Here is a 27,227-nt window from a genome sequence, read left to right as displayed (position 1 = left end):
CTATCAGGCTAGCTAGCACTTTCTGTGGGAAATGGCTTATTTTGTTTATTATGTTGGCCTTGGTTCGCCCTGAGTTGTAGTGTCATGTTTTGTTTGACACTTTCTTTCGTTTAAAATAAATATCATTCTGTTGGAACATCTCAATCCTGGATTTTGGTTTGGGGATTGGAGAGGGAACATGCAAATTTATCTTTGTATGTTTCACCCTGACCCCCTAGACAGGGGCGTAACAGACCAGTACAGTTATAGTACTTTGTACTTTGCCACATTTATCTTCTTCTTAGCAAGTGTCATGCATTCTGCTTCTCTAGCGTTTTTAAGAGCTGTTGATGATGTCAAATGCATGTTACGGCCACACCGCTCTCTAAGCGCCCGATCTCGTCCGATCTCGGCAGCCAAATAGGGCCGGGCCTGGTTAGTACTTGGTAGGAAGACCGCCTGGGAATACCAGGTGCTGTAAGCTTTTTTGCTTGGGTTTACGGGCAGCTCAAGCTGGTGTTACTGCCCATTTATTCATAGAAATTGTTCTATATTTTCATCAAATTTTGTTCTTTCATTGCTGTTTTGCTACTTTATTGGTTTGTCAACCATCGTGCTTCATTACTAGTAGACCATGTTACGGTCCTGGCCATATGTGTTGTTTTTATTTTCTTGTTCTTATAGGTGCCCTGCCTGATTGGCCGGATTGGGGGGCAGTACCGGAAGCTGAGTGGTCCATCCTACACTTCCTGGAGTTTTAAAAGTACGGTTCCCAACAGCTAGCGAGGCTCTTTCTGGCATCAGCACCTGTTTGCTGTTCTTGGTTTCCAAACCTTATTTAGCATTTTTGAATTGTTAGGTTTTGTGCCGTGGTTTTGTTTATAAATTGTATATTTTGTAAATAGTATTAAATCTGTAGGGGTGGACTGCCATTTTTCTATTGATTGTTTTCTCTTGTTTTCGCATTAGGGAGTTAGGGTTAGCGACTGTCTTTTGGTTTGTTTCTTTCTATCAGGCTAGCTAGCACTTTCTGTGGGAAATGGCTTATTTTGTTTATTATGTTGGCCTTGGTTCGCCCTGAGTTGTAGTGTCATGTTTTGTTTGACACTTTCTTTCGTTTAAAATAAATATCATTCTGTTGGAATATCTCAATCCTGGATTTTGGTTTGGGGATCGGAGAGGGAACATGCAAATTTATCTTTGTATGTTTCACCCTGACCCCCTAGACAGGGGCGTAACAGACCAGTACAGTTATAGTACTTTGTACTTTGCCACATTTATCTTCTTCTTAGCAAGTGTCATGCATTCTGCTTCTCTAGCGTTTTTAAGAGCTGTTGATGATATCAAATGCATGTTACGGCCACACCGCTCTCTAAGCGCCCGATCTCGTCCGATCTCGGCAGCCAAATAGGGCTGGGCCTGGTTAGTACTTGGTAGGAAGACCGCCTGGGAATACCAGGTGCTGTAAGCTTTTTTGCTTGGGTTTACGGGCAGCTCAAGCTGGTGTTACTGCCTATTTATTCATAGAAATTGTTCTATATTTTCATCAAATTTTGTTCTTTCATTGCTGTTTTGCTACTTTATTGGTTTGTCAACCATCGTGCTTCATTACTAGTAGACCATGTTACGGTCCTGGCCATATGTGTTGTTTTTATTTTCTTGTTCTTATAGGTGCCGTGCCTGATTGGCCGGATTTGGGGGAAGTACAGGAAGCTGATTGGTCCATCCTACACTTCCTGGAGTTTTAAATGTACGGTTCCCAACAGCTAGCGAGGCTCTTTCTGGCAGCAGCACCTGTTTGCTGTTCTTGGTTTCCAAATCTTATTTAGCATTTTTGAATTGTTAGGTTTTGTGCCGTGGTTTTGTTTATAAATTGTATATTTTGTAAATAGTATTAAATCTGTAGGGGTGGACTGCCATTTTCTTTTGATTGTTTTCTCTTGTTTTCACATTAGGGAGTTAGGGTTAGCGACTATCTTTTTGTTTGTTTATTTCTATCAGGCTAGCTAGCACTTTCTGTGGGAAATGGCTTATTTTGTTTATTATGTTGGCCTTGGTTCGCCCTGAGTTGTAGTGTCATGTTTTGTTTGACACTTTCTTTCGTTTAAAATAAATATCATTCTGTTGGAACATCTCAATCCTGGATTTTGGTTTGGGGATCGGAGAGGGAACATGCAAATTTATCTTTGTATGTTTCACCCTGACCCCCTAGACAGGGGCGTAACAGACCAGTACAGTTATAATACTTTGTACTTTGCCACATTTATCTTCTTCTTAGCAAGTGTCATGCATTCTGCTTCTCCAGCGTTTTTAAGAGCTGTTGATGATGTCAAATGCAGCTTACGGCCACACCGCTCTCTAAGCGCCCGATCTCGTCCGATCTCGGCAGCCAAATAGAGCCGGGCCTGGTTAGTACTTGGTAGGAAGACCGCCTGGGAATACCACGTGCTGTAAACTTCTTTGCTTGGGTTTACGGGCAGCACAAGCTGGTGTTACTGCCTATTTATTCATAGAAATTGTTCTATATTTTCATCAAATTTTGTTCTTTCATTGCTGTTTTGCTACTTTATTGGTTTGCCAACCATCGTGCTTCATTACTAGTAGACCATGTTACGGTCCTGGCCATATGTGTTGTTTTTATTTTGTTGTTCTTATAGGTGCCCTGCCTGATTGGCCGGATTGGGGGGCAGTACAGGAAGCGGATTGGTCCATCCTACACTTCCTGGAGTTTTAAAAGTACGGTTCCCAACAGCTAGCGAGGCTCTTTCTGGCATCAGCACCTGTTTGCTGTTCTTGGTTTCCAAACCTTATTTAGCATTTTTGAATTGTTAGGTTTTGTGCCGTGGTTTTGTTTATAAATTGTATATTTTGTAAATAGTATTAAATCTGTAGGGGTGAACTGCCATTTTCTTTGGACTGTTTTCACATTAGGGAGTTAGGGTTAGCGACTGTCTTTTGGTTTGTTTATTTCTATCAGGCTAGCTAGCACTTTCTGTGGGAAATGGCTTATTTTGTTTATTATGTTGGCCTTGGTTCGCCCTGAGTTGTAGTGTCATGTTTTGTTTGACACTTTCTTTCGTTTAAAATAAATATCATTCTGTTGGAACATCTCGATCCTGGATTTTGGTTTGGGGATCGGAGATGGAACATGCTAATTTATCTTTGTGTGTTGCACCCTGACCCCCTAGACAGGGGCGTAACAGACCAGTACAGTTATAGTACTTTGTACTTTGCCACATTTATCTTCTTCTTAGCAAGTGTCATGCATTCTGCTTCTCCAGCGTTTTTAAGAGCTGTTGATGATGTCAAATGCAGCTTACGGCCACACCGCTTTCTAAGCGCCCGATCTCGTCCGATCTCGGCAGCCAAATAGAGCCGGGCCTGGTTAGTACTTGGTAGGAAGACCGCCTGGGAATACCAGGTGCTGTAAGCTTTTTTGCTTGGGTTTACGGGCAGCACAAGCTGGTGTTACTGCCTATTTATTCATAGAAATTGTTCTATATTTTCATCAAATTTTGTTCTTTCATTGCTGTTTTGCTACTTTATTGGTTTGTCAACCATCGTGCTTCATTACTAGTAGACCATGTTATGGTCCTGGCCATATGTGATGTTTTTATTTTGTTGTTCTTATAGGTGCCCTGCCTGATTGGCCGGATTTGGGGGAAGTACAGGAAGCTGATTGGTCCATCCTACACTTCCTGGAGTTTTAAAAGTACGGTTCCCAACAGCTAGCGAGGCTCTTTCTGGCAGCAGCACCTGTTTGCTGTTCTTGGTTTCCAAACCTTATTTAGCATTTTTGAATTGTTAGGTTTTGTGCCGTGGTTTTGTTTATAAATTGTATATTTTGTAAATAGTATTAAATCTGTAGGGGTGGACTGCCATTTTCTTTTGATTGTTTTCTCTTGTTTTCACATTAGGGAGTTAGGGTTAGCGACTGTCTTTTGGTTTGTTGATTTCTATCAGGCTAGCTAGCACTTTCTGTGGGAAATGGCTTATTTTGTTTATTATGTTGGCCTTGGTTCGCCCTGAGTTGTAGTGTCATGTTTTGTTTGACACTTTCTTTCGTTTAAAATAAATATCATTCTGTTGGAACATCTCGATCCTGGATTTTGGTTTGGGGATCGGAGAGGGAACATGCTAATTTATCTTTGTATGTTGCACCCTGAGCCCCTAGACAGGGGCGTAACAGACCAGTACAGTTATAGTCCTTTGTACTTTGCCACATTTATCTTCTTCTTAGCAAGTGTCATGCATTCTGCTTCTCCAGCGTTTTTAAGAGCTGTTGATGATGTCAAATGCAGCTTACGGCCACACCGCTCTCTAAGCGCCCGATCTCGTCAGATCTCGGCAGCCAAATAGAGCCGGGCCTGGTTAGTACTTGGTAGGAAGACCGCCTGGGAATACCAGGTGCTGTAAGCTTTTTTGCTTGGGTTTACGGGCAGCACAAGCTGGTGTTACTGCCTATTTATTCATAGAAATTGTTCTATATTTTCATCAAATTTTGTTCTTTCATTGCTGTTTTGCTACTTTATTGGTTTGTCAACCATCGTGCTTCATTACTAGTAGACCATGTTACGGTCCTGGCCATATGTGTTGTTTTTATTTTCTTGTTCTTATACGTGCCCTGCCTGATTGGCCGGATTTGGGGGAAGTACAGGAAGCTGATTGGTCCATCCTACACTTCCTGGAGTTTTAAAAGTACGGTTCCCAACAGCTAGCGAGGCTCTTTCTGGCAGCAGCACCTGTTTGCTGTTCTTGCTTTCCAAACCTTATTTAGCATTTTTGAATTGTTAGGTTTTGTGCCGTGGTTTTGTTTATAAATTATATATTTTGTAAATAGTATTAAATCTGTAGGGGTGGACTGCCATTTTCTTTTGATTGTTTTCTCTTGTTTTCACATTAGGGAGTTAGGGTTAGCGACTGTCTTTTGGTTTGTTTATTTCTATCAGGCTAGCTAGCACTTTCTGTGGGAAATGGCTTATTTTGTTTATTATGTTGGCCTTGGTTCACCCTGAGTTGTAGTGTCATGTTTTGTTTGACACTTTCTTTCGTTTAAAATAAATATCATTCTGTTGGAACATCTCGATCCTGGATTTTGGTTTGGGGATCGGAGAGGGAACATGCTAATTTATCTTTGTATGTTTCACCCTGACCCCCTAGACAGGGGCGTAACAGACCAGTACAGTTATAGTACTTTGTACTTTGCCACATTTATCTTCTTCTTAGCAAGTGTCATGCATTCTGCTTCTCTAGCGTTTTTAAGAGCTGTTGATGATGTCAAATGCAGCTTACGGCCACACCGCTCTCTAAGCGCCCGCTCTCTAAGCGCCCGATCTCGTCCGATCTCGGCAGCCAAATAGAGCCGGGCCTGGTTAGTACTTGGTAGGAAGACCGCCTGGGAATACCAGGTGCTGTAAGCTTTTTTGCTTGGGTTTACGGGCAGCACAAGCTGGTGTTACTGCCTATTTATTCATAGAAATTGTTCTATATTTTCATCAAATTTTGTTCTTTCATTGCTGTTTTGCTACTTTATTGGTTTGCCAACCATCGTGCTTCATTACTAGTAGACCATGTTACGGTCCTGGCCATATGTGTTGTTTTTATTTTCTTGTTCTTATAGGTGCCCTGCCTGATTGGCCGGATTGGGGGGCAGTACAGGAAGCTGATTGGTCCATCCTACACTTCCTGGAGTTTTAAAAGTACGGTTCCCAACAGCTAGCGAGGCTCTTTCTGGCATCAGCACCTGTTTGCTGTTCTTGGTTTCCAAACCTTATTTAGCATTTTTGAATTGTTAGGTTTTGTGCCGTGGTTTTGTTTATAAATTGTATATTTTGTAAATAGTATTAAATCTGTAGGGGTGAACTGCCATTTTCTTTGGACTGTTTTCACATTAGGGAGTTAGGGTTAGCGACTGTCTTTTGGTTTGTTTATTTCTATCAGGCTAGCTAGCACTTTCTGTGGGAAATGGCTTATTTTGTTTATTATGTTGGCCTTGGTTCACCCTGAGTTGTAGTGTCATGTTTTGTTTGACACTTTCTTTCGTTTAAAATAAATATCATTCTGTTGGAACATCTCGATCCTGGATTTTGGTTTGGGGATCGGAGAGGGAACATGCTAATTTATCTTTGTATGTTGCACCCTGACCCCCTAGACAGGGGTGTAACAGACCAGTACAGTTATAGTACTTTGTACTTTGCCACATTTATCTTCTTCTTAGCAAGTGTCATGCATTCTGCTTCTCCAGCGTTTTTAAGAGCTGTTGATGATGTCAAATGCAGCTTACGGCCACACCGCTCTCTAAGCGCCCGATCTCGTCCGATCTCGGCAGCCAAATAGAGCCGGGCCTGGTTAGTACTTGGTAGGAAGACCGCCTGGGAATACCAGGTGCTGTAAGCTTTTTTGCTTGGGTTTACGGGCAGCACAAGCTGGTGTTACTGCCTATTTATTCATAGAAATTGTTCTATATTTTCATCAAATTTTGTTCTTTCATTGCTGTTTTGCTACTTTATTGGTTTGTCAACCATCGTGCTTCATTACTAATAGACCATGTTACGGTCCTGGCCATATGTGTTGTTTTTATTTTCTTGTTCTTATAGGTGCCCTGCCTGATTGGCCGGATTGGGGGGCAGTACAGGAAGCTGATTGGTCCATCCTACACTTCCTGGAGTTTTAAATGTACGGTTCCCAACAGCTAGCGAGGCTCTTTCTGGCAGCAGCACCTGTTTGCTGTTCTTGGTTTCCAAATCTTATTTAGCATTTTTGAATTGTTAGGTTTTGTGCCGTGGTTTTGTTTATAAATTGTATATTTTGTAAATAGTATTAAATCTGTAGGGGTGGACTGCCATTTTCTTTTGATTGTTTTCTCTTGTTTTCACATTAGGGAGTTAGGGTTAGCGACTATCTTTTGGTTTTTTTATTTCTATCAGGCTAGCTAGCACTTTCTGTGGGAAATGGCTTATTTTGTTTATTATGTTGGCCTTGGTTCGCCCTGAGTTGTAGTGTCATGTTTTGTTTGACACTTTCTTTCGTTTAAAATAAATATCATTCTGTTGGAACATCTCAATCCTGGATTTTGGTTTGGGGATCGGAGAGGGAACATGCAAATTTATCTTTGTATGTTTCACCCTGACCCCCTAGACAGGGGCGTAACAGACCAGTACAGTTATAGTACTTTGTACTTTGCCACATTTATCTTCTTCTTAGCAAGTGTCATGCATTCTGCTTTTCTAGCGTTTTTAAGAGCTGTTGATAATGTCAAATGCAGCTTACGGCCACACCGCTCTCTAAGCGCCCGATCTCGTCCGATCTCGGCAGCCAAATAGAGCCGGGCCTGGTTAGTACTTGGTAGGAAGACCGCCTGGGAATACCAGGTGCTGTAAGCTTTTTTGCTTGGGTTTACGGGCAGCTCAAGCTGGTGTTACTGCCTATTTATTCATAGAAATTGTTCTATATTTTCATCAAATTTTGTTCTTTCATTGCTGTTTTGCTACTTTATTGGTTTGTCAACCATCGTGCTTCATTACTAGTAGACCATGTTACGGTCATGGCCATATGTGTTGTTTTTATTTTCTTGTTCTTATAGGTGCCCTGCCTGATTGGCCGGATTTGGGGGAAGTACAGGAAGCTGATTGGTCCATCCTACACTTCCTGGAGTTTTAAAAGTACGGTTCCCAACAGCTAGCGAGGCTCTTTCTGGCAGCAGCACCTGTTTGCTGTTCTTAGTTTCCAAATCTTATTTAGCATTTTTGAATTGTTAGGTTTTGTGCCGTGGTTTTGTTTATAAATTGTATATTTTGTAAATAGTATTAAATCTGTAGGGGTGGACTGCCATTTTTCTTTTGATTGTTTTCTCTTGTTTTCACATTAGGGAGTTAGGGTTAGCGACTATCTTTTGGTTTGTTTATTTCTATCAGGCTAGCTAGCACTTTCTGTGGGAAATGGCTTATTTTGTTTATTATGTTGGCCTTGGTTCGCCCTGAGTTGTAGTGTCATGTTTTGTTTGGCACTTTCTTTCGTTTAAAATAAATATCATTCTGTTGGAACATCTCGATTCTGGATTTTGGTTTGGGGATCGGAGAGGGAACATGCTAATTTATCTTTGTATGTTGCACCCTGACCCCCTAGACAGGGGCGTAACAGACCAGTACAGTTATAGTACTTTGTACTTTGCCACATTTATCTTCTTCTTAGCAAGTGTCATGCATTCTGCTTCTCCAGCGTTTTTAAGAGCTGTTGATGATATCAAATGCATGTTACGGCCACACCGCTCTCTAAGCGCCCGATCTCGTCCGATCTCGGCAGCCAAATAGGGCCGGGCCTGGTTAGTACTTGGTAGGAAGACCGCCTGGGAATACCAGGTGCTGTAAGCTTTTTTGCTTGGGTTTACGGGCAGCTCAAGCTGGTGTTACTGCCTATTTATTCATAGAAATTGTTCTATATTTTCATCAAATTTTGTTCTTTCATTGCTGTTTTGCTACTTTATTGGTTTGTCAACCATCGTGCTTCATTACTAGTAGACCATGTTACGGTCATGGCCATATGTGTTGTTTTTATTTTCTTGTTCTTATAGGTGCCCTGCCTGATTGGCCGGATTTGGGGGAAGTACAGGAAGCTGATTGGTCCATCCTACACTTCCTGGAGTTTTAAAAGTACGGTTCCCAACAGCTAGCGAGGCTCTTTCTGGCAGCAGCACCTGTTTGCTGTTCTTAGTTTCCAAATCTTATTTAGCATTTTTGAATTGTTAGGTTTTGTGCCGTGGTTTTGTTTATAAATTGTATATTTTGTAAATAGTATTAAATCTGTAGGGGTGGACTGCCATTTTTCTTTTGATTGTTTTCTCTTGTTTTCACATTAGGGAGTTAGGGTTAGCGACTATCTTTTGGTTTGTTTATTTCTATCAGGCTAGCTAGCACTTTCTGTGGGAAATGGCTTATTTTGTTTATTATGTTGGCCTTGGTTCGCCCTGAGTTGTAGTGTCATGTTTTGTTTGACACTTTCTTTCGTTTAAAATAAATATCATTCTGTTGGAACATCTCAATCCTGGATTTTGGTTTGGGGATCGGAGAGGGAACATGCAAATTTATCTTTGTATGTTTCACCCTGACCCCCTAGACAGGGGCGTAACAGACCAGTACAGTTATAGTACTTTGTACTTTGCCACATTTATCTTCTTCTTAGCAAGTGTCATGCATTCTGCTTCTCTAGCGTTTTTAAGAGCTGTTGATAATGTCAAATGCAGCTTACGGCCACACCGCTCTGTAAGCGCCCGATCTCGTCCGATCTCGGCAGCCAAATAGAGCCGGGCCTGGTTAGTACTTGGTAGGAAGACCGCCTGGGAATACCAGGTGCTGTAAGCTTTTTTGCTTGGGTTTACAGGCAGCACAAGCTGGTGTTACTGCCTATTTATTCATAGAAATTGTTCTATATTTTCATCAAATTTTGTTCTTTCATTGCTGTTTTGCTACTTTATTGGTTTGCCAACCATCGTGCTTCATTACTAGTAGACCATGTTACGGTCCTGGCCATATGTGTTGTTTTTATTTTCTTGTTCTTATAGGTGCCCTGCCTGATTGGCCGGATTGGGGGGCAGTACAGGAAGCTGATTGGTCCATCCTACACTTCCTGGAGTTTTAAAAGTACGGTTCCCAACAGCTAGCGAGGCTCTTTCTGGCATCAGCACCTGTTTGCTGTTCTTGGTTTCCAAACCTTATTTAGCATTTTTGAATTGTTAGGTTTTGTGCCGTGGTTTTGTTTATAAATTGTATATTTTGTAAATAGTATTAAATCTGTAGGGGTGAACTGCCATTTTCTTTGGACTATTTTCACATTAGGGAGTTAGGGTTAGCGACTGTCTTTTGGTTTGTTTATTTCTATCAGGCTAGCTAGCACTTTCTGTGGGAAATGGCTTATTTTGTTTATTATGTTGGCCTTGGTTCGCCCTGAGTTGTAGTGTCATGTTTTGTTTGACACTTTCTTTCGTTTAAAATAAATATCATTCTGTTGGAACATCTCGATCCTGGATTTTGGTTTGGGGATCGGAGAGGGAACATGCTAATTTATCTTTGTATGTTGCACCCTGACCCCCTAGAAAGGGGCGTAACAGACCAGTACAGTTATAGTACTTTGTACTTTGCCACATTTATCTTCTTCTTAGCAAGTGTCATGCATTCTGCTTCTCCAGCGTTTTTAAGAGCTGTTGATGATATCAAATGCAGCTTACGGCCACACCGCTCTCTAAGCGCCCGATCTCGTCCGATCTCGGCAGCCAAATAGAGCCGGGCCTGGTTAGTACTTGGTAGGAAGACCGCCTGGGAATACCAGGTGCTGTAAGCTTTTTTGCTTGGGTTTACGGGCAGCACAAGCTGGTGTTACTGCCTATTTATTCATAGAAATTGTTCTATATTTTCATCAAATTTTGTTCTTTCATTGCTGTTTTGCTACTTTATTGGTTTGCCAACCATCGTGCTTCATTACTAGTAGACCATGTTACGGTCCTGGCCATATGTGTTGTTTTTATTTTCTTGTTCTTATAGGTGCCCTGCCTGATTGGCTGGATTGGGGGGCAGTACAGGAAGCTGATTGGTCCATCCTACACTTCCTGGAGTTTTAAAAGTACGGTTCCCAACAGCTAGCGAGGCTCTTTCTGGCAGCAGCACCTGTTTGCTGTTCTTGGTTTCCAAATCTTATTTAGCATTTTTGAATTGTTAGGTTTTGTGCCGTGGTTTTGTTTATAAATTGTATATTTTGTAAATAGTATTAAATCTGTAGGGGTGGACTGCCATTTTCTTTTGATTGTTTTCTCTTGTTTTCACATTAGGGAGTTAGGGTTAGCGACTATCTTTTGGTTTGTTTATTTCTATCAGGCTAGCTAGCACTTTCTGTGGGAAATGGCTTATTTTGTTTATTATGTTGGCCTTGGTTCGCCCTGAGTTGTAGTGTCATGTTTTGTTTGACACTTTCTTTCGTTTAAAATAAATATCATTCTGTTGGAACATCTCAATCCTGGATTTTGGTTTGAGGATCGGAGAGGGAACATGCAAATTTATCTTTGTATGTTTCACCCTGACCCCCTAGACAGGGGCGTAACAGACCAGTACAGTTATAGTACTTTGTACTTTGCCACATTTATCTTCTTCTTAGCAAGTGTCATGCATTCTGCTTCTCTAGCGTTTTTAAGAGCTGTTGATAATGTCAAATGCAGCTTACGGCCACACCGCTCTGTAAGCGCCCGATCTCGTCCGATCTCGGCAGCCAAATAGAGCCGGGCCTGGTTAGTACTTGGTAGGAAGACCGCCTGGGAATACCAGGTGCTGTAAGCTTTTTTGCTTGGGTTTACAGGCAGCACAAGCTGGTGTTACTGCCTATTTATTCATAGAAATTGTTCTATATTTTCATCAAATTTTGTTCTTTCATTGCTGTTTTGCTACTTTATTGGTTTGCCAACCATCGTGCTTCATTACTAGTAGACCATGTTACGGTCCTGGCCATATGTGTTGTTTTTATTTTCTTGTTCTTATAGGTGCCCTGCCTGATTGGCCGGATTGGGGGGCAGTACAGGAAGCTGATTGGTCCATCCTACACTTCCTGGAGTTTTAAAAGTACGGTTCCCAACAGCTAGCGAGGCTCTTTCTGGCATCAGCACCTGTTTGCTGTTCTTGGTTTCCAAACCTTATTTAGCATTTTTGAATTGTTAGGTTTTGTGCCGTGGTTTTGTTTATAAATTGTATATTTTGTAAATAGTATTAAATCTGTAGGGGTGAACTGCCATTTTCTTTGGACTGTTTTCACATTAGGGAGTTAGGGTCAGCGACTGTCTTTTGGTTTGTTTATTTCTATCAGGCTAGCTAGCACTTTCTGTGGGAAATGGCTTATTTTGTTTATTATGTTGGCCTTGGTTCGCCCTGAGTTGTAGTGTCATGTTTTGTTTGACACTTTCTTTCGTTTAAAATAAATATCATTCTGTTGGAACATCTCGATCCTGGATTTTGGTTTGGGGATCGGAGAGGGAACATGCTAATTTATCTTTGTATGTTGCACCCTGACCCCCTAGAAAGGGGCGTAACAGACCAGTACAGTTATAGTACTTTGTACTTTGCCACATTTATCTTCTTCTTAGCAAGTGTCATGCATTCTGCTTCTCCAGCGTTTTTAAGAGCTGTTGATGATATCAAATGCAGCTTACGGCCACACCGCTCTCTAAGCGCCCGATCTCGTCCGATCTCGGCAGCCAAATAGAGCCGGGCCTGGTTAGTACTTGGTAGGAAGACCGCCTGGGAATACCAGGTGCTGTAAGCTTTTTTGCTTGGGTTTACGGGCAGCACAAGCTGGTGTTACTGCCTATTTATTCATAGAAATTGTTCTATATTTTCATCAAATTTTGTTCTTTCATTGCTGTTTTGCTACTTTATTGGTTTGCCAACCATCGTGCTTCATTACTAGTAGACCATGTTACGGTCCTGGCCATATGTGTTGTTTTTATTTTCTTGTTCTTATAGGTGCCCTGCCTGATTGGCTGGATTGGGGGGCAGTACAGGAAGCTGATTGGTCCATCCTACACTTGCTGGAGTTTTAAAAGTACGGTTCCCAACAGCTAGCGAGGCTCTTTCTGGCAGCAGCACCTGTTTGCTGTTCTTGGTTTCCAAATCTTATTTAGCATTTTTGAATTGTTAGGTTTTGTGCCGTGGTTTTGTTTATAAATTGTATATTTTGTAAATAGTATTAAATCTGTAGGGGTGGACTGCCATTTTCTTTTGATTGTTTTCTCTTGTTTTCACATTAGGGAGTTAGGGTTAGCGACTGTCTTTTGGTTTGTTTATTTCTATCAGGCTAGCTAGCACTTTCTGTGGGAAATGGCTTATTTTGTTTATTATGTTGGCCTTGGTTCGCCCTGAGTTGTAGTGTCATGTTTTGTTTGACACTTTCTTTCGTTTAAAATAAATATCATTCTGTTGGAACATCTCAATCCTGGATTTTGGTTTGAGGATCGGAGAGGGAACATGCAAATTTATCTTTGTATGTTTCACCCTGACCCCCTAGACAGGGGCGTAACAGACCAGTACAGTTATAGTACTTTGTACTTTGCCACATTTATCTTCTTCTTAGCAAGTGTCATGCATTCTGCTTCTCTAGCGTTTTTAAGAGCTGTTGATAATGTCAAATGCAGCTTACGGCCACACCGCTCTCTAAGCGCCCGATCTCGTCCGATCTCGGCAGCCAAATAGAGCCGGGCCTGGTTAGTACTTGGTAGGAAGACCGCCTGGGAATACCAGGTGCTGTAAGCTTTTTTGCTTGGGTTTACGGGCAGCACAAGCTGGTGTTACTGCCTATTTATTCATAGAAATTGTTCTATATTTTCATCAAATTTTGTTCTTTCATTGCTGTTTTGCTACTTTATTGGTTTGTCAACCATCGTGCTTCATTACTAGTAGACCATGTTACGGTCATGGCCATATGTGTTGTTTTTATTTTCTTGTTCTTATAGGTGCCCTGCCTGATTGGCCGGATTTGGGGGAAGTACAGGAAGCTGATTGGTCCATCCTACACTTCCTGGAGTTTTAAAAGTACGGTTCCCAACAGCTAGCGAGGCTCTTTCTGGCAGCAGCACCTGTTTGCTGTTCTTAGTTTCCAAATCTTATTTAGCATTTTTGAATTGTTAGGTTTTGTGCCGTGGTTTTGTTTATAAATTGTATATTTTGTAAATAGTATTAAATCTGTAGAGGTGGACTGCCATTTTTCTTTTGATTGTTTTCTCTTGTTTTCACATTAGGGAGTTAGGGTTAGCGACTATCTTTTGGTTTGTTTATTTCTATCAGGCTAGCTAGCACTTTCTGTGGGAAATGGCTTATTTTGTTTATTATGTTGGCCTTGGTTCGCCCTGAGTTGTAGTGTCATGTTTTGTTTGACACTTTCTTTCGTTTAAAATAAATATCATTCTGTTGGAACATCTCGATTCTGGATTTTGGTTTGGGGATCGGAGAGGGAACATGCTAATTTATCTTTGTATGTTGCACCCTGACCCCCTAGACAGGGGCGTAACAGACCAGTACAGTTATAGTACTTTGTACTTTGCCACATTTATCTTCTTCTTAGCAAGTGTCATGCATTCTGCTTCTCCAGCGTTTTTAAGAGCTGTTGATGATGTCAAATGCAGCTTACGGCCACACCGCTCTCTGAGCGCCCGATCTCGTCCGATCTCGGCAGCCAAATAGGGCCGGGCCTGGTTAGTACTTGGTAGGAAGACCGCCTGGGAATACCAGGTGCTGTAAGCTTTTTTGCTTGGGTTTACGGGCAGCACAAGCTGGTGTTACTGCCTATTTATTCATAGAAATTGTTCTATATTTTCATCAAATTTTGTTCTTTCATTGCTGTTTTGCTACTTTATTGGTTTGTCAACCATCGTGCTTCATTACTAGTAGACCATGTTACGGTCCTGGCCATATGTGTTGTTTTTATTTTCTTGTTCTTATAGGTGCCCTGCCTGATTGGCCGGATTGGGGGGCAGTACAGGAAGCTGATTGGTCCATCCTACACTTCCTGGAGTTTTAAAAGTACGGTTCCCAACAGCTAGCGAGGCTCTTTCTGGCATCAGCACCTGTTTGCTGTTCTTGGTTTCCAAACCTTATTTAGCATTTTTGAATTGTTAGGTTTTGTGCCGTGGTTTTGTTTATAAATTGTATATTTTGTAAATAGTATTAAATCTGTAGGGGTGAACTGCCATTTTCTTTGGACTGTTTTCACATTAGGGAGTTAGGGTTAGCGACTGTCTTTTGGTTTGTTTATTTCTATCAGGCTAGCTAGCACTTTCTGTGGGAAATGGCTTATTTTGTTTATTATGTTGGCCTTGGTTCGCCCTGAGTTGTAGTGTCATGTTTTGTTTGACACTTTCTTTCGTTTAAAATAAATATCATTCTGTTGGAACATCTCGATCCTGGATTTTGGTTTGGGGATCGGAGAGGGAACATGCTAATTTATCTTTGTATGTTGCACCCTGACCCCCTAGAAAGGGGCGTAACAGACCAGTACAGTTATAGTACTTTGTACTTTGCCACATTTATCTTCTTCTTAGCAAGTGTCATGCATTCTGCTTCTCCAGCGTTTTTAAGAGCTGTTGATGATATCAAATGCAGCTTACGGCCACACCGCTCTCTAAGCGCCTGATCTCGTCCGATCTCGGCAGCCAAATAGAGCCGGGCCTGGTTAGTACTTGGTAGGAAGACCGCCTGGGAATACCAGGTGCTGTAAGCTTTTTTGCTTGGGTTTACGGGCAGCACAAGCTGGTGTTACTGCCTATTTATTCATAGAAATTGTTCTATATTTTCATCAAATTTTGTTCTTTCATTGCTGTTTTGCTACTTTATTGGTTTGCCAACCATCGTGCTTCATTACTAGTAGACCATGTTACGGTCCTGGCCATATGTGTTGTTTTTATTTTCTTGTTCTTATAGGTGCCCTGCCTGATTGGCTGGATTGGGGGGCAGTACAGGAAGCTGATTGGTCCATCCTACACTTCCTGGAGTTTTAAAAGTATGGTTCCCAACAGCTAGCGAGGCTCTTTCTGGCATCAGCACCTGTTTGCTGTTCTTGGTTTCCAAACCTTATTTAGCATTTTTGAATTGTTAGGTTTTGTGCCGTGGTTTTGTTTATAAATTGTATATTTTGTAAATAGTATTAAATCTGTAGGGGTGAACTGCCATTTTCTTTGGACTGTTTTCACATTAGGGAGTTAGGGTTAGCGACTGTCTTTTGGTTTGTTTCTTTCTATCAGGCTAGCTAGCACTTTCTGTGGGAAATGGCTTATTTTGTTTATTATGTTGGCCTTGGTTCGCCCTGAGTTGTAGTGTCATGTTTTGTTTGACACTTTCTTTCGTTTAAAATAAATATCATTCTGTTGGAACATCTCGATCCTGGATTTTGGTTTGGGGATCGGAGAGGGAACATGCTAATTTATCTTTGTATGTTGCACCCTGACCCCCTAGAAAGGGGCGTAACAGACCAGTACAGTTATAGTAGTTTGTACTTTGCCATATTTATCTTCTTCTTAGCAAGTGTCATGCATTCTGCTTCTCCAGCGTTTTTAAGAGCTGTTGATGATATCAAATGCAGCTTACGGCCACACCGCTCTCTAAGCGCCCGATCTCGTCCGATCTCGGCAGCCAAATAGGGCCGGGCCTGGTTAGTACTTGGTAGGAAGACCGCCTGGGAATACCAGGTGCTGTAAGCTTTTTTGCTTGGGTTTACGGGCAGCTCAAGCTGGTGTTACTGCCTATTTATTCATAGAAATTGTTCTATATTTTCATCAAATTTTGTTCTTTCATTGCTGTTTTGCTACTTTATTGGTTTGTCAACCATCGTGCTTCATTACTAGTAGACCATGTTACGGTCCTGGCCATATGTGTTGTTTTTATTTTCTTGTTCTTATAGGTGCCGTGCCTGATTGGCCGGATTTGGGGGAAGTACAGGAAGCTGATTGGTCCATCCTACACTTCCTGGAGTTTTAAATGTACGGTTCCCAACAGCTAGCGAGGCTCTTTCTGGCAGCAGCACCTGTTTGCTGTTCTTGGTTTCCAAATCTTATTTAGCATTTTTGAATTGTTAGGTTTTGTGCCGTGGTTTTGTTTATAAATTGTATATTTTGTAAATAGTATTAAATCTGTAGGGGTGGACTGCCATTTTCTTTTGATTGTTTTCTCTTGTTTTCACATTAGGGAGTTAGGGTTAGCGACTGTCTTTTGGTTTGTTTCTTTCTATCAGGCTAGCTAGCACTTTCTGTGGGAAATGGCTTATTTTGTTTATTATGTTGGCCTTGGTTCGCCCTGAGTTGTAGTGTCATGTTTTGTTTGACACTTTCTTTCGTTTAAAATAAATATCATTCTGTTGGAACATCTCGATCCTGGATTTTGGTTTGGGGATCGGAGAGGGAACATGCAAATTTATCTTTGTATGTTTCACCCTGACCCCCTAGACAGGGGCGTAACAGACCAGTACAGTTATAGTACTTTGTACTTTGCCACATTTATCTTCTTCTTAGCAAGTGTCATGCATTCTGCTTCTCTAGCGTTTTTAAGAGCTGTTGATGATGTCAAATGCAGCTTACGACCACACCGCTCTCTAAGCGCCCGATCTCGTCCGATCTCGGCAGCCAGATAGGGCCGGGCCTGGTTAGTACTTGGTAGGAAGACCGCCTGGGAATACCAGGTGCTGTAAGCTTTTTTGCTTGGGTTTACGGGCAGCACAAGCTGGTGTTACTGCCTATTTATTCATAGAAATTGTTCTATATTTTCATCAAATTTTGTTCCTTCATTGCTGTTTTGCTACTTTATTGGTTTGCCAACCATCGTGCTTCATTACTAGTAGACCATGTTACGGTCCTGGCCATATGTGTTGTTTTTATTTTCTTGTTCTTATAAGTGCCCTGCCTGATTGGCCGGATTGGGGGGCAGTACAGGAAGCTGATTGGTCCATCCTACACTTCCTGGAGTTTTAAAAGTACGGTTCCCAACAGCTAGCGAGGCTCTTTCTGGCAGCAGCACCTCTTTGCTGTTCTTGCTTTCCAAACCTTATTTATTATCACCTTATTTATTATCATTTTTGAATTGTTAGGTTTTGTGCCGTGGTTTTGTTTATAAATTGTATATTTTGTAAATAGTATTAAATCTGTAGGGGTGAACTGCCATTTTCTTTGGACTGTTTTCACATTAGGGAGTTAGGGTTAGCGACTGTCTTTTGGTTTGTTTATTTCTATCAGGCTAGCTAGCACTTTCTGTGGGAAATGGCTTATTTTGTTTATTATGTTGGCCTTGGTTCGCCCTGAGTTGTAGTGTCATGTTTTGTTTGACACTTTCTTTCGTTTAAAATAAATATCATTCTGTTGGAACATCTCGATCCTGGATTTTGGTTTGGGGATCGGAGAGGGAACATGCTAATTTATCTTTGTATGTTGCACCCTGACCCCCTAGAAAGGGGCGTAACAGACCAGTACAGTTATAGTACTTTGTACTTTGCCACATTTATCTTCTTCTTAGCAATTGTCATGCATTCTGCTTCTCCAGCGTTTTTAAGAGCTGTTGATGATATCAAATGCAGCTTACGGCCACACCGCTCTCTAAGCGCCCGATCTCGTCCGATCTCGGCAGCCAAATAGAGCCGGGCCTGGTTAGTACTTGGTAGGAAGACCGCCTGGGAATACCAGGTGCTGTAAGCTTTTTTGCTTGGGTTTACGGGCAGCACAAGCTGGTGTTACTGCCTATTTATTCATAGAAATTGTTCTATATTTTCATCAAATTTTGTTCTTTCATTGCTGTTTTGCTACTTTATTGGTTTGTCAACCATCGTGCTTCATTACTAGTAGACCATGTTACGGTCCTGGCCATATGTGTTGTTTTTATTTTCTTGTTCTTATAGGTGCCCTGCCTGATTGGCCGGATTTGGGGGAAGTACAGGACGCTGATTGGTCCATCCTACACTTCCTGGAGTTTTAAATGTACGGTTCCCAACAGCTAGCGAGGCTCTTTCTGGCAGCAGCACCTGTTTGTTGTTCTTGGTTTCCAAATCTTATTTAGCATTTTTGAATTGTTAGGTTTTGTGCCGTGGTTTTGTTTATAAATTGTATATTTTGTAAATAGTATTAAATCTGTAGGGGTGGACTGCCATTTTCTTTTGATTGTTTTCTCTTGTTTTCACATTAGGGAGTTAGGGTTAGCGACTATCTTTTGGTTTGTTTATTTCTATCAGGCTAGCTAGCACTTTCTGTGGGAAATGGCTTATTTTGTTTATTATGTTGGCCTTGGTTCGCCCTGAGTTGTAGTGTCATGTTTTGTTTGACACTTTCTTTCGTTTAAAATAAATATCATTCTGTTGGAACATCTCAATCCTGGATTTTGGTTTGAGGATCGGAGAGGGAACATGCAAATTTATCTTTGTATGTTTCACCCTGACCCCCTAGACAGGGGCGTAACAGACCAGTACAGTTATAGTACTTTGTACTTTGCCACATTTATCTTCTTCTTAGCAAGTGTCATGCATTCTGCTTCTCTAGCGTTTTTAAGAGCTGTTGATGATGTCAAATGCAGCTTACGGCCACACCGCTCTCTAAGCGCCCGATCTCGTCCGATCTCGGCAGCCAAATAGAGCCGGGCCTGGTTAGTACTTGGTAGGAAGACCGCCTGGGAATACCAGGTGCTGTAAGCTTTTTTGCTTGGGTTTACGGGCAGCACAAGCTGGTGTTACTGCCTATTTATTCATAGAAATTGTTCTATATTTTCATCAAATTTTGTTCTTTCATTGCTGTTTTGCTCTTTTATTGGTTTGCCAACCATCGTGCTTCATTACTAGTAGACCATGTTACGGTCCTGGCCATATGTGTTGTTTTTATTTTCTTGTTCTTATAGGTGCCCTGCCTGATTGGCCGGATTGGGGGGCAGTACAGGAAGCTGATTGGTCCATCCTACACTTGCTGGAGTTTTAAAAGTACGGTTCCCAACAGCTAGCGAGGCTCTTTCTGGCATCAGCACCTGTTTGCTGTTCTTGGTTTCCAAACCTTATTTAGCATTTTTGAATTGTTAGGTTTTGTGCCGTGGTTTTGTTTATAAATTGTATATTTTGTAAATAGTATTAAATCTGTAGGGGTGAACAGCCATTTTCTTTTGATTGTTTTCTCTTGTTTTCACATTAGGGAGTTAGGGTTAGCGACTGTCTATTGGTTTGTTTATTTCTATCAGGCTAGCTAGAACTTTCTGTGGGAAATGGCTTATTTTGTTTATTATGTTGGCCTTGGTTCGCCCTGAGTTGTAGTGTCATGTTTTGTTTGACACTTTCTTTCGTTTAAAATAAATATCATTCTGTTGGAACATCTCGATCCTGGATTTTGGTTTGGGGATCGGAGAGGGAACATGCTAATTTAGCTTTGTATGTTGCACCCTGAGCCCCTAGACAGGGGCGTAACAGACCAGTACAGTTATAGTACTTTGTACTTTGCCACATTTATCTTCTTCTTAGCAAGTGTCATGCATTCTGCTTCTCCAGCGTTTTTAAGAGCTGTTGATGATGTCAAATGCAGCTTACGGCCACACCGCTCTCTAAGCGCCCGATCTCGCCCGATCTCGGCAGCCAAATAGAGCCGGGCCTGGTTAGTACTTGGTAGGAAGACCGCCTGGGAATACCAGGTGCTGTAAGCTTTTTTGCTTGGGTTTACGGGCAGCTCAAGCTGGTGTTACTGCCTATTTATTCATAGAAATTGTTCTATATTTTCATCAAATTTTGTTCTTTCATTGCTGTTTTGCTACTTTATTGGTTTTTCAACCATCGTGCTTCATTACTAGTAGACCATGTTACGGTCGTGGCCATATGTGTTGTTTTTATTTTCTCGTTCTTATAGGTGCTCTTCCTGATTGGCCGGATTGAGGGGCAGTACAGGAAGCTGATTGGTCCATCCTACACTTCCTGGAGTTTTAAAAGTACGGTTCCCAACAGCTAGCGAGGCTCTTTCTGGCATCAGCACCTGTTTGCTGTTCTTGGTTTCCAAACCTTATTTAGCATTTTTGAATTGTTAGGTTTTGTGCCGTGGTTTTGTTTATAAATTGTATATTTTGTAATTCGTATTAAATCTGTAGGGGTGAACAGCCATTTTCTTTGGACTGTTTTCACATTAGGGAGTTAGGGTTAGCGACTGTCTTTTGGTTTGTTTATTTCTATCAGGCTAGCTAGCACTTTCTGTGGGAAATGGCTTATTTTGTTTATTATGTTGGCCTTGGTTCGCCCTGAGTTGTAGTGTCATGTTTTGTTTGACACTTTCTTTCGTTTAAAATAAATATCATTCTGTTGGAACATCTCGATACTGGATTTTGGTTTGGGGATCGGAGAGGGAACATGCTAATTTATCTTTGTATGTTGCACCCTGACCCCCTGGACAGGGGCGTAACAAACCAGTACAGTTATAGTACTTTGTACTTTGCCACATTTATCTTCTTCTTAGCAAGTGTCATGCATTCTGCTTCTCCAGCGTTTTTAAGAGCTGTTGATGATGTGAAATGCAGCTTACGGCCAAACAGCTCTCTAAGCGCCCGATCTCGTCCGATCTCGGCAGCCAAATAGAGCCGGGCCTGGTTAGTACTTGGTAGGAAGACCGCCTGGGAATACCAGGTGCTGTAAGCTTTTTTGCTTGGGTTTACGGGCAGCACAAGCTGGTGTTACTGCCTATTTATTCATAGAAATTGTTCTATATTTTCATCAAATTTTGTTCTTTCATTGCTGTTTTGCTACTTTATTGGTTTTTCAACCATCGTGCTTCATTACTAGTAGACCATGTTACGGTCCTGGCCATATGTGTTGTTTTTATTTTCTTGTTCTTATAGGTGCCCTGCCTGATTGGCCGGATTTGGGGGAAGTACAGGAAGCTGATTGGTCCATCCTACACTTCCTGGAGTTTTAAAAGTACGGTTGCCAACAGCTAGCGAGGCTCTTTCTGGCAGCAGCACCTGTTTGCTGTTCTTGGTTTCCAAACCTTATTTAGCATTTTTGAATTGTTAGGTTTTGTGCCGTGGTTTTGTTTATAAATTGTATATTTTGTAAATAGTATTAAATCTGTAGGGGTGGACTGCCATTTTTCTTTTGATTGTTTTCTCTTGTTTTCACATTAGGGAGTTAGGGTTAGCGACTGTCTTTTGGTTTGTTTCTTTCTATCAGGCTAGCAAGCACTTTCTGTGGGAAATGGCTTATTTTGTTTATTATGTTGGCCTTGGTTCGCCCTGAGTTGTAGTGTCATGTTTTGTTTGACACTTTCTTTCGTTTAAAATAAATATCATTCTGTTGGAACATCTCAATCCTGGATTTTGGTTTGGGGATCGGAGAGGGAACATGCAAATTTATCTTTGTATGTTTCACCCTGACCCCCTAGACAGGGGCGTAACAGACCAGTACAGTTATAGTACTTTGTACTTTGCCACATTTATCTTCTTCTTAGCAAGTGTCATGCATTCTGCTTCTCTAGCGTTTTTAAGAGCTGTTGATGATGTCAAATGCATGTTACGGCCACACCGCTCTCTAAGCGCCCGATCTCGTCCGATCTCGGCAGCCAAATAGAGCCGGGCCTGGTTAGTACTTGGTAGGAAGACCGCCTGGGAATACCAGGTGCTGTAAGCTTTTTTGCTTGGGTTTACGGGCAGCACAAGCTGGTGTTACTGCCTATTTATTCATAGAAATTGTTCTATATTTTCATCAAATTTTGTTCTTTCATTGCTGTTTTGCTACTTTATTGGTTTGTCAACCATCGTGCTTCATTACTAATAGACCATGTTACGGTCCTGGCCATATGTGTTGTTTTTATTTTCTTGTTCTTATAGGTGCCCTGCCTGATTGGCCGGATTTGGGGGAAGTACAGGAAGCTGATTGGTCCATCCTACACTTCCTGGAGTTTTAAAAGTACGGTTCCCAACAGCTAGCGAGGCTCTTTCTGGCATCAGCACCTGTTTGCTGTTCTTGGTTTCTAAACCTTATTTAGCATTTTTGAATTGTTAGGTTTTGTGCCGTGGTTTTGTTTATAAATTGTATATTTTGTAAATAGTATTAAATCTGTAGGGGTGAACTGCCATTTTCTTTTGATTGTTTTCTCTTGTTTTCACATTAGGGAGTTAGGGTTAGCGACTGTCTTTTGGTTTGTTTCTTTCTATCAGGCTAGCTAGCACTTTCTGTGGGAAATGGCTTATTTTGTTTATTATGTTGGCCTTGGTTCGCCCTGAGTTGTAGTGTCATGTTTTGTTTGACACTTTCTTTCGTTTAAAATAAATATCATTCTGTTGGAACATCTCAATCCTGGATTTTGGTTTGGGGATCGGAGAGGGAACATGCAAATTTATCTTTGTATGTTTCACCCTGACCCCCTAGACAGGGGCGTAACAGACCAGTACAGTTATAGTACTTCGTACTTTGCCACATTTATCTTCTTCTTAGCAAGTGTCATGCATTCTGCTTCTCCAGCGTTTTTAAGAGCTGTTGATGATGTCAAATGCAGCTTACGGCCACACCGCTCTCTAAGCGCCCGATCTCGTCCGATCTCGGCAGCCAAATAGAGCCGGGCCTGGTTAGTACTTGGTAGGAAGACCGCCTGGGAATACCAGGTGCTGTAAGCTTTTTTGCTTGGGTTTACGGGCAGCACAAGCTGGTGTTACTGCCTATTTATTCATAGAAATTGTTCTATATTTTCATCAAATTTTGTTCTTTCATTGCTGTTTTGCTACTTTATTGGTTTGTCAACCATCGTGCTTCATTACTAGTAGACCATGTTACGGTCCTGGCCATATGTGTTGTTTTTATTTTCTTGTTCTTATAGGTGCCCTGCCTGATTGGCCGGATTGGGGGGCAGTACAGGAAGCTGATTGGTCCATCCTACACTTCCTGGAGTTTTAAAAGTACGGTTCCCAACAGCTAGCGAGGCTCTTTCTGGCATCAGCACCTGTTTGCTGTTCTTGGTTTCTAAACCTTATTTAGCATTTTTGAATTGTTAGGTTTTATGCCGTGGTTTTGTTTATAAATTGTATATTTTGTAAATAGTATTAAATCTGTAGGGGTGAACTGCCATTTTCTTTGGACTATTTTCACATTAGGGAGTTAGGGTTAGCGACTGTCTTTTGGTTTGTTTATTTCTATCAGGCTAGCTAGCACTTTCTGTGGGAAATGGCTTATTTTGTTTATTATGTTGGCCTTGGTTCGCCCTGAGTTGTAGTGTCATGTTTTATTTGACACTTTCTTTTGTTTAAAATAAATATCATTCTGTTGGAACATCTCGATCCTGGATTTTGGTTTGGGGATCGGAGAGGGAACATGCTAATTTATCTTTGTATGTTGCACCCTGACCCCCTAGACAGGGGCGTAACAGACCAGTACAGTTATAGTACTTTGTACTTTGCCACATTTATCTTCTTCTTAGCAAGTGTCATGCATTCTGCTTCTCCAGCGTTTTTAAGAGCTGTTGATGATGTCAAATGCAGCTTACGGCCATACCGCTCTCTAAGTGCCCGATCTCGTCTGATCTCGGCAGCCAAATAGAGCTGGGCCTGGTTAGTACTTGGTAGGAAGACCGCCTGGGAATACCAGGTGCTGTAAGCTTTTTTGCTTGGGTTTACGGGCAGCACAAGCTGGTGTTACTGCCTATTTATTCATAGAAATTGTTCTATATTTTCATCAAATTTTGTTCTTTCATTGCTGTTTTGCTACTTTATTGGTTTGTCAACCATCGTGCTTCATTACTAGTAGACCATGTTACGGTCCTGGCCATATGTGTTGTTTTTATTTTGTTGTTCTTATAGGTGCCCTGCCTGATTGGCCGGATTTGGGGGAAGTACAGGAAGCTGATTGGTCCATCCTACACTTCCTGGAGTTTTAAAAGTACGGTTCCCAACAGCTAGCGAGGCTCTTTCTGGCAGCAGCACCTGTTTGCTATTCTTGGTTTCCAAACCTTATTTAGCATTTTTGAATTGTTAGGTTTTGTGCCGTGGTTTTGTTTATAAATTGTATATTTTGTAAATAGTATTAAATCTGTAGGGGTGAACTGCCATTTTCTTTTGATTGTTTTCTCTTGTTTTCACATTAGGGAGTTAGGGTTAGCGACTGTGTTTTGGTTTGTTTATTTCTATCAGGCTAGCTAGCACTTTCTGTGGGAAATGGCTTATTTTGTTTATTATGTTGGCCTTGGTTCGCCCTGAGTTGTAGTGTCATGTTTTGTTTGACACTTTCTTTCGTTTAAAATAAATATCATTCTGTTGGAACATCTCGATCCTGGATTTTGGTTTGGGGATCGGAGAGGGAACATGCTAATTTATCTTTGTATGTTTCACCCTGAGCCCCTAGACAGGGGCGTAACAGACCAGTACAGTTATAGTACTTTGTACTTTGCCACATTTATCTTCTTCTTAGCAAGTGTCATGCATTCTGCTTCTCCAGCGTTTTTAAGAGCTGTTGATGATGTCAAATGCAGCTTACGGCCACACCGCTCTCTAAGCGCCCGATCTCGTCCGATCTCGGCAGCCAAATAGGGCCGGGCCTGGTTAGTACTTGGTAGGAAGACCGCCTGGGAATACCAGGCGCTGTAAGCTTTTTTGCTTGGGTTTGCGGGCAGCACAAGCTGGTGTTACTGCCTATTTATTCATAGAAATTGTTCTATATTTTCATCAAATTTTGTTCTTTCATTGCTGTTTTGCTACTTTATTGGTTTGCCAACCATCGTGCTTCATTACTAGTAGACCATGTTACGGTCCTGGCCATATGTGTTGTTTTTATTTTCTTGTTCTTATAGGTGCCCTGCCTGATTGGCCGGATTTGGGGGAAGTACAGGAAGCTGATTGGTCCATCCTACACTTCCTGGAGATTTAAAAGTACGGTTCCCAACAGCTAGCGAGGCTCTTTCTGGCAGTAGCACCTGTTTGTTGTTCTTGGTTTCCAAACCTTATTTAGCATTTTTGAATTGTTAGGTTTTGTGCCGTGGTTTTGTTTATAAATTGTATATTTTGTAAATAGTATTAAATCTGTAGGGGTGAACTGCCATTTTCTTTGGACTGTTTTCACATTAGGGAGTTAGGGTTAGCGACTGTCTTTTGGTTTGTTTATTTCTATCAGGCTAGCTAGCACTTTCTGTGGGAAATGGCTTATTTTGTTTATTATGTTGGCCTTGGTTCGCCCTGAGTTGTAGTGTCATGTTTTGTTTGACACTTTCTTTCGTTTAAAATAAATATCATTCTGTTGGATATCTCGATCCTGGATTTTGGTTTGGGGATCGGAGAAGGAACATGCTAATTTATCTTTGTATGTTGCACCCTGAGCCCCTACACAGGGGCGTAACAGACCAGTACAGTTATAGTACTTTGTACTTTGCCACATTTATCTTCTTCTTAGCAAGTGTCATGCATTCTGCTTCTCCAGCGTTTTTAAGAGCTGTTGATGATGTCAAATGCAGCTTACGGCCACACCGCTCTCTAAGCTCCCGATCTCGTCCGATCTCGGCAGCCAAATAGGGCGGGGCCTGGTTAGTACTTAGTAGGAAGACCGCCTAGGAATACCAGGTGCTGTAAGCTTTTTTGCTTGGGTTTACGGGCAGCACAAGCTGGTGTTACTGCCTATTTATTCATAGAAATTGTTCTATATTTTCATCAAATTTTGTTCTTTCATTGCTGTTTTGCTACTTTATTGGTTTGCCAACCATCGTGCTTCATTACTAATAGACCATGTTACGGTCCTGGCCATATGTGTTGTTTTTATTTTCTTGTTCTTATAGGTGCCCTGCCTGATTGGCCGGATTGGGGGGCAGTACAGGAAGCTGATTGGTCCATCCTACACTTGCTGGAGTTTTAAAAGTACGGTTCCCAACAGCTAGCGAGGCTCTTTCTGGCATCAGCACCTGTTTGCTGTTTTTGGTTTCCAAACCTTATTTAGCATTTTTGAATTGTTAGGTTTTGTGCCGTGGTTTTGTTTATAAATTGTGTATTTTGTAAATAGTATTAAATCTGTAGGGGTGAACAGCCATTTTCTTTTGATTGTTTTCTCTTGTTTTCACATTAGGGAGTTAGGGTTAGCGACTGTCTTTTGGTTTGTTTCTTTCTATCAGGCTAGCTAGCACTTTCTGTGGGAAATGGCTTATTTTGTTTATTATGTTGGCCTTGGTTCGCCCTGAGTTGTAGTGTCATGTTTTGTTTGACACTTTCTTTCGTTTAAAATAAATATCATTCTGTTGGAACATCTCAATCCTGGATTTTGGTTTGGGGATCGGAGAGGGAACATGCAAATTTATCTTTGTATGTTTCACCCTGACCCCCTAGACAGGGGCGTAACAGACCAGTACAGTTATAGTACTTTGTACTTTGCCACATTTATCTTCTTCTTAGCAAGTGTCATGCATTCTGCTTCTCTAGCGTTTTTAAGAGCTGTTGATGATGTCAAATGCATGTTACGGCCACACCGCTCTCTAAGCGCCCGATCTCGTCCGATCTCGGCAGCCAAATAGGGCCGGGCCTGGTTAGTACTTGGTAGGTAGACCGCCTGGGAATACCAGGTGCTGTAAGCTTTTTTGCTTGGGTTTACGGGCAGCACAAGCTGGTGTTACTGCCTATTTATTCATAGAAATTGTTCTATATTTTCATCAAATTTTGTTCTTTCATTGCTGTTTTGTTACTTTATTGGTTTGCCAACCATCGTGCTTCATTACTAGTAGACCATGTTACGGTCCTGGCCATATGTGTTGTTTTTATTTTCTTGTTCTTATAGGTGCC

General features: G+C 41.5%; 2 non-coding genes and 26 pseudogenes across 2 annotated transcripts; all 28 read left to right on the top strand.

The window, feature by feature from the left end:
• Positions 1-344: 344 nt before the first annotated feature.
• On the top strand, positions 345-463 carry LOC137116121 (5S ribosomal RNA; annotated as a pseudogene).
• Positions 464-1,331: 868 nt separating this feature from the next.
• LOC137116099 (5S ribosomal RNA) lies at positions 1,332-1,450 on the top strand (annotated as a pseudogene).
• An 867-nt stretch (positions 1,451-2,317) lies between these two features.
• On the top strand, positions 2,318-2,436 carry LOC137116237 (5S ribosomal RNA; annotated as a pseudogene).
• Positions 2,437-3,293: 857 nt separating this feature from the next.
• On the top strand, positions 3,294-3,412 carry LOC137115975 (5S ribosomal RNA; annotated as a pseudogene).
• Positions 3,413-4,279: 867 nt separating this feature from the next.
• Positions 4,280-4,398, top strand: LOC137115937 (5S ribosomal RNA; annotated as a pseudogene).
• An 867-nt stretch (positions 4,399-5,265) lies between these two features.
• On the top strand, positions 5,266-5,399 carry LOC137116292 (5S ribosomal RNA; annotated as a pseudogene).
• Positions 5,400-6,256: 857 nt separating this feature from the next.
• LOC137116310 (5S ribosomal RNA) lies at positions 6,257-6,375 on the top strand (annotated as a pseudogene).
• An 867-nt stretch (positions 6,376-7,242) lies between these two features.
• LOC137116299 (5S ribosomal RNA) lies at positions 7,243-7,361 on the top strand (annotated as a pseudogene).
• Positions 7,362-8,229: 868 nt separating this feature from the next.
• On the top strand, positions 8,230-8,348 carry LOC137116120 (5S ribosomal RNA; annotated as a pseudogene).
• Positions 8,349-9,216: 868 nt separating this feature from the next.
• Positions 9,217-9,335, top strand: LOC137116153 (5S ribosomal RNA). The gene has a single exon (XR_010913581.1). It is a non-coding gene; the product is annotated as a 5S ribosomal RNA (ribosomal RNA).
• Positions 9,336-10,192: 857 nt separating this feature from the next.
• LOC137116287 (5S ribosomal RNA) lies at positions 10,193-10,311 on the top strand (annotated as a pseudogene).
• An 867-nt stretch (positions 10,312-11,178) lies between these two features.
• LOC137116037 (5S ribosomal RNA) lies at positions 11,179-11,297 on the top strand. Its single transcript, XR_010913579.1, has one exon. It is a non-coding gene; the product is annotated as a 5S ribosomal RNA (ribosomal RNA).
• Positions 11,298-12,154: 857 nt separating this feature from the next.
• Positions 12,155-12,273, top strand: LOC137116275 (5S ribosomal RNA; annotated as a pseudogene).
• An 867-nt stretch (positions 12,274-13,140) lies between these two features.
• Positions 13,141-13,259, top strand: LOC137116262 (5S ribosomal RNA; annotated as a pseudogene).
• An 868-nt stretch (positions 13,260-14,127) lies between these two features.
• LOC137116013 (5S ribosomal RNA) lies at positions 14,128-14,246 on the top strand (annotated as a pseudogene).
• Positions 14,247-15,103: 857 nt separating this feature from the next.
• On the top strand, positions 15,104-15,222 carry LOC137115995 (5S ribosomal RNA; annotated as a pseudogene).
• Positions 15,223-16,079: 857 nt separating this feature from the next.
• Positions 16,080-16,198, top strand: LOC137115952 (5S ribosomal RNA; annotated as a pseudogene).
• Positions 16,199-17,065: 867 nt separating this feature from the next.
• LOC137116260 (5S ribosomal RNA) lies at positions 17,066-17,184 on the top strand (annotated as a pseudogene).
• An 875-nt stretch (positions 17,185-18,059) lies between these two features.
• Positions 18,060-18,178, top strand: LOC137116251 (5S ribosomal RNA; annotated as a pseudogene).
• Positions 18,179-19,045: 867 nt separating this feature from the next.
• On the top strand, positions 19,046-19,164 carry LOC137116240 (5S ribosomal RNA; annotated as a pseudogene).
• Positions 19,165-20,031: 867 nt separating this feature from the next.
• Positions 20,032-20,150, top strand: LOC137116032 (5S ribosomal RNA; annotated as a pseudogene).
• An 857-nt stretch (positions 20,151-21,007) lies between these two features.
• Positions 21,008-21,126, top strand: LOC137116082 (5S ribosomal RNA; annotated as a pseudogene).
• Positions 21,127-21,994: 868 nt separating this feature from the next.
• On the top strand, positions 21,995-22,113 carry LOC137116089 (5S ribosomal RNA; annotated as a pseudogene).
• An 867-nt stretch (positions 22,114-22,980) lies between these two features.
• LOC137116228 (5S ribosomal RNA) lies at positions 22,981-23,099 on the top strand (annotated as a pseudogene).
• Positions 23,100-23,956: 857 nt separating this feature from the next.
• Positions 23,957-24,075, top strand: LOC137116090 (5S ribosomal RNA; annotated as a pseudogene).
• Positions 24,076-24,942: 867 nt separating this feature from the next.
• On the top strand, positions 24,943-25,061 carry LOC137116012 (5S ribosomal RNA; annotated as a pseudogene).
• Positions 25,062-25,917: 856 nt separating this feature from the next.
• On the top strand, positions 25,918-26,036 carry LOC137116077 (5S ribosomal RNA; annotated as a pseudogene).
• An 867-nt stretch (positions 26,037-26,903) lies between these two features.
• On the top strand, positions 26,904-27,022 carry LOC137116192 (5S ribosomal RNA; annotated as a pseudogene).
• Positions 27,023-27,227: the final 205 nt, after the last annotated feature.

This window comes from Channa argus, unplaced genomic scaffold, assembly GCF_033026475.1.
Source record: "Channa argus isolate prfri unplaced genomic scaffold, Channa argus male v1.0 Contig030, whole genome shotgun sequence".
Classification (NCBI taxonomy): Eukaryota; Metazoa; Chordata; class Actinopteri; order Anabantiformes; family Channidae; genus Channa; species Channa argus.
The sequence above is the reverse complement of the archived record's forward strand: the minus strand, read 5'-3'. Positions and strand labels throughout refer to the sequence as shown.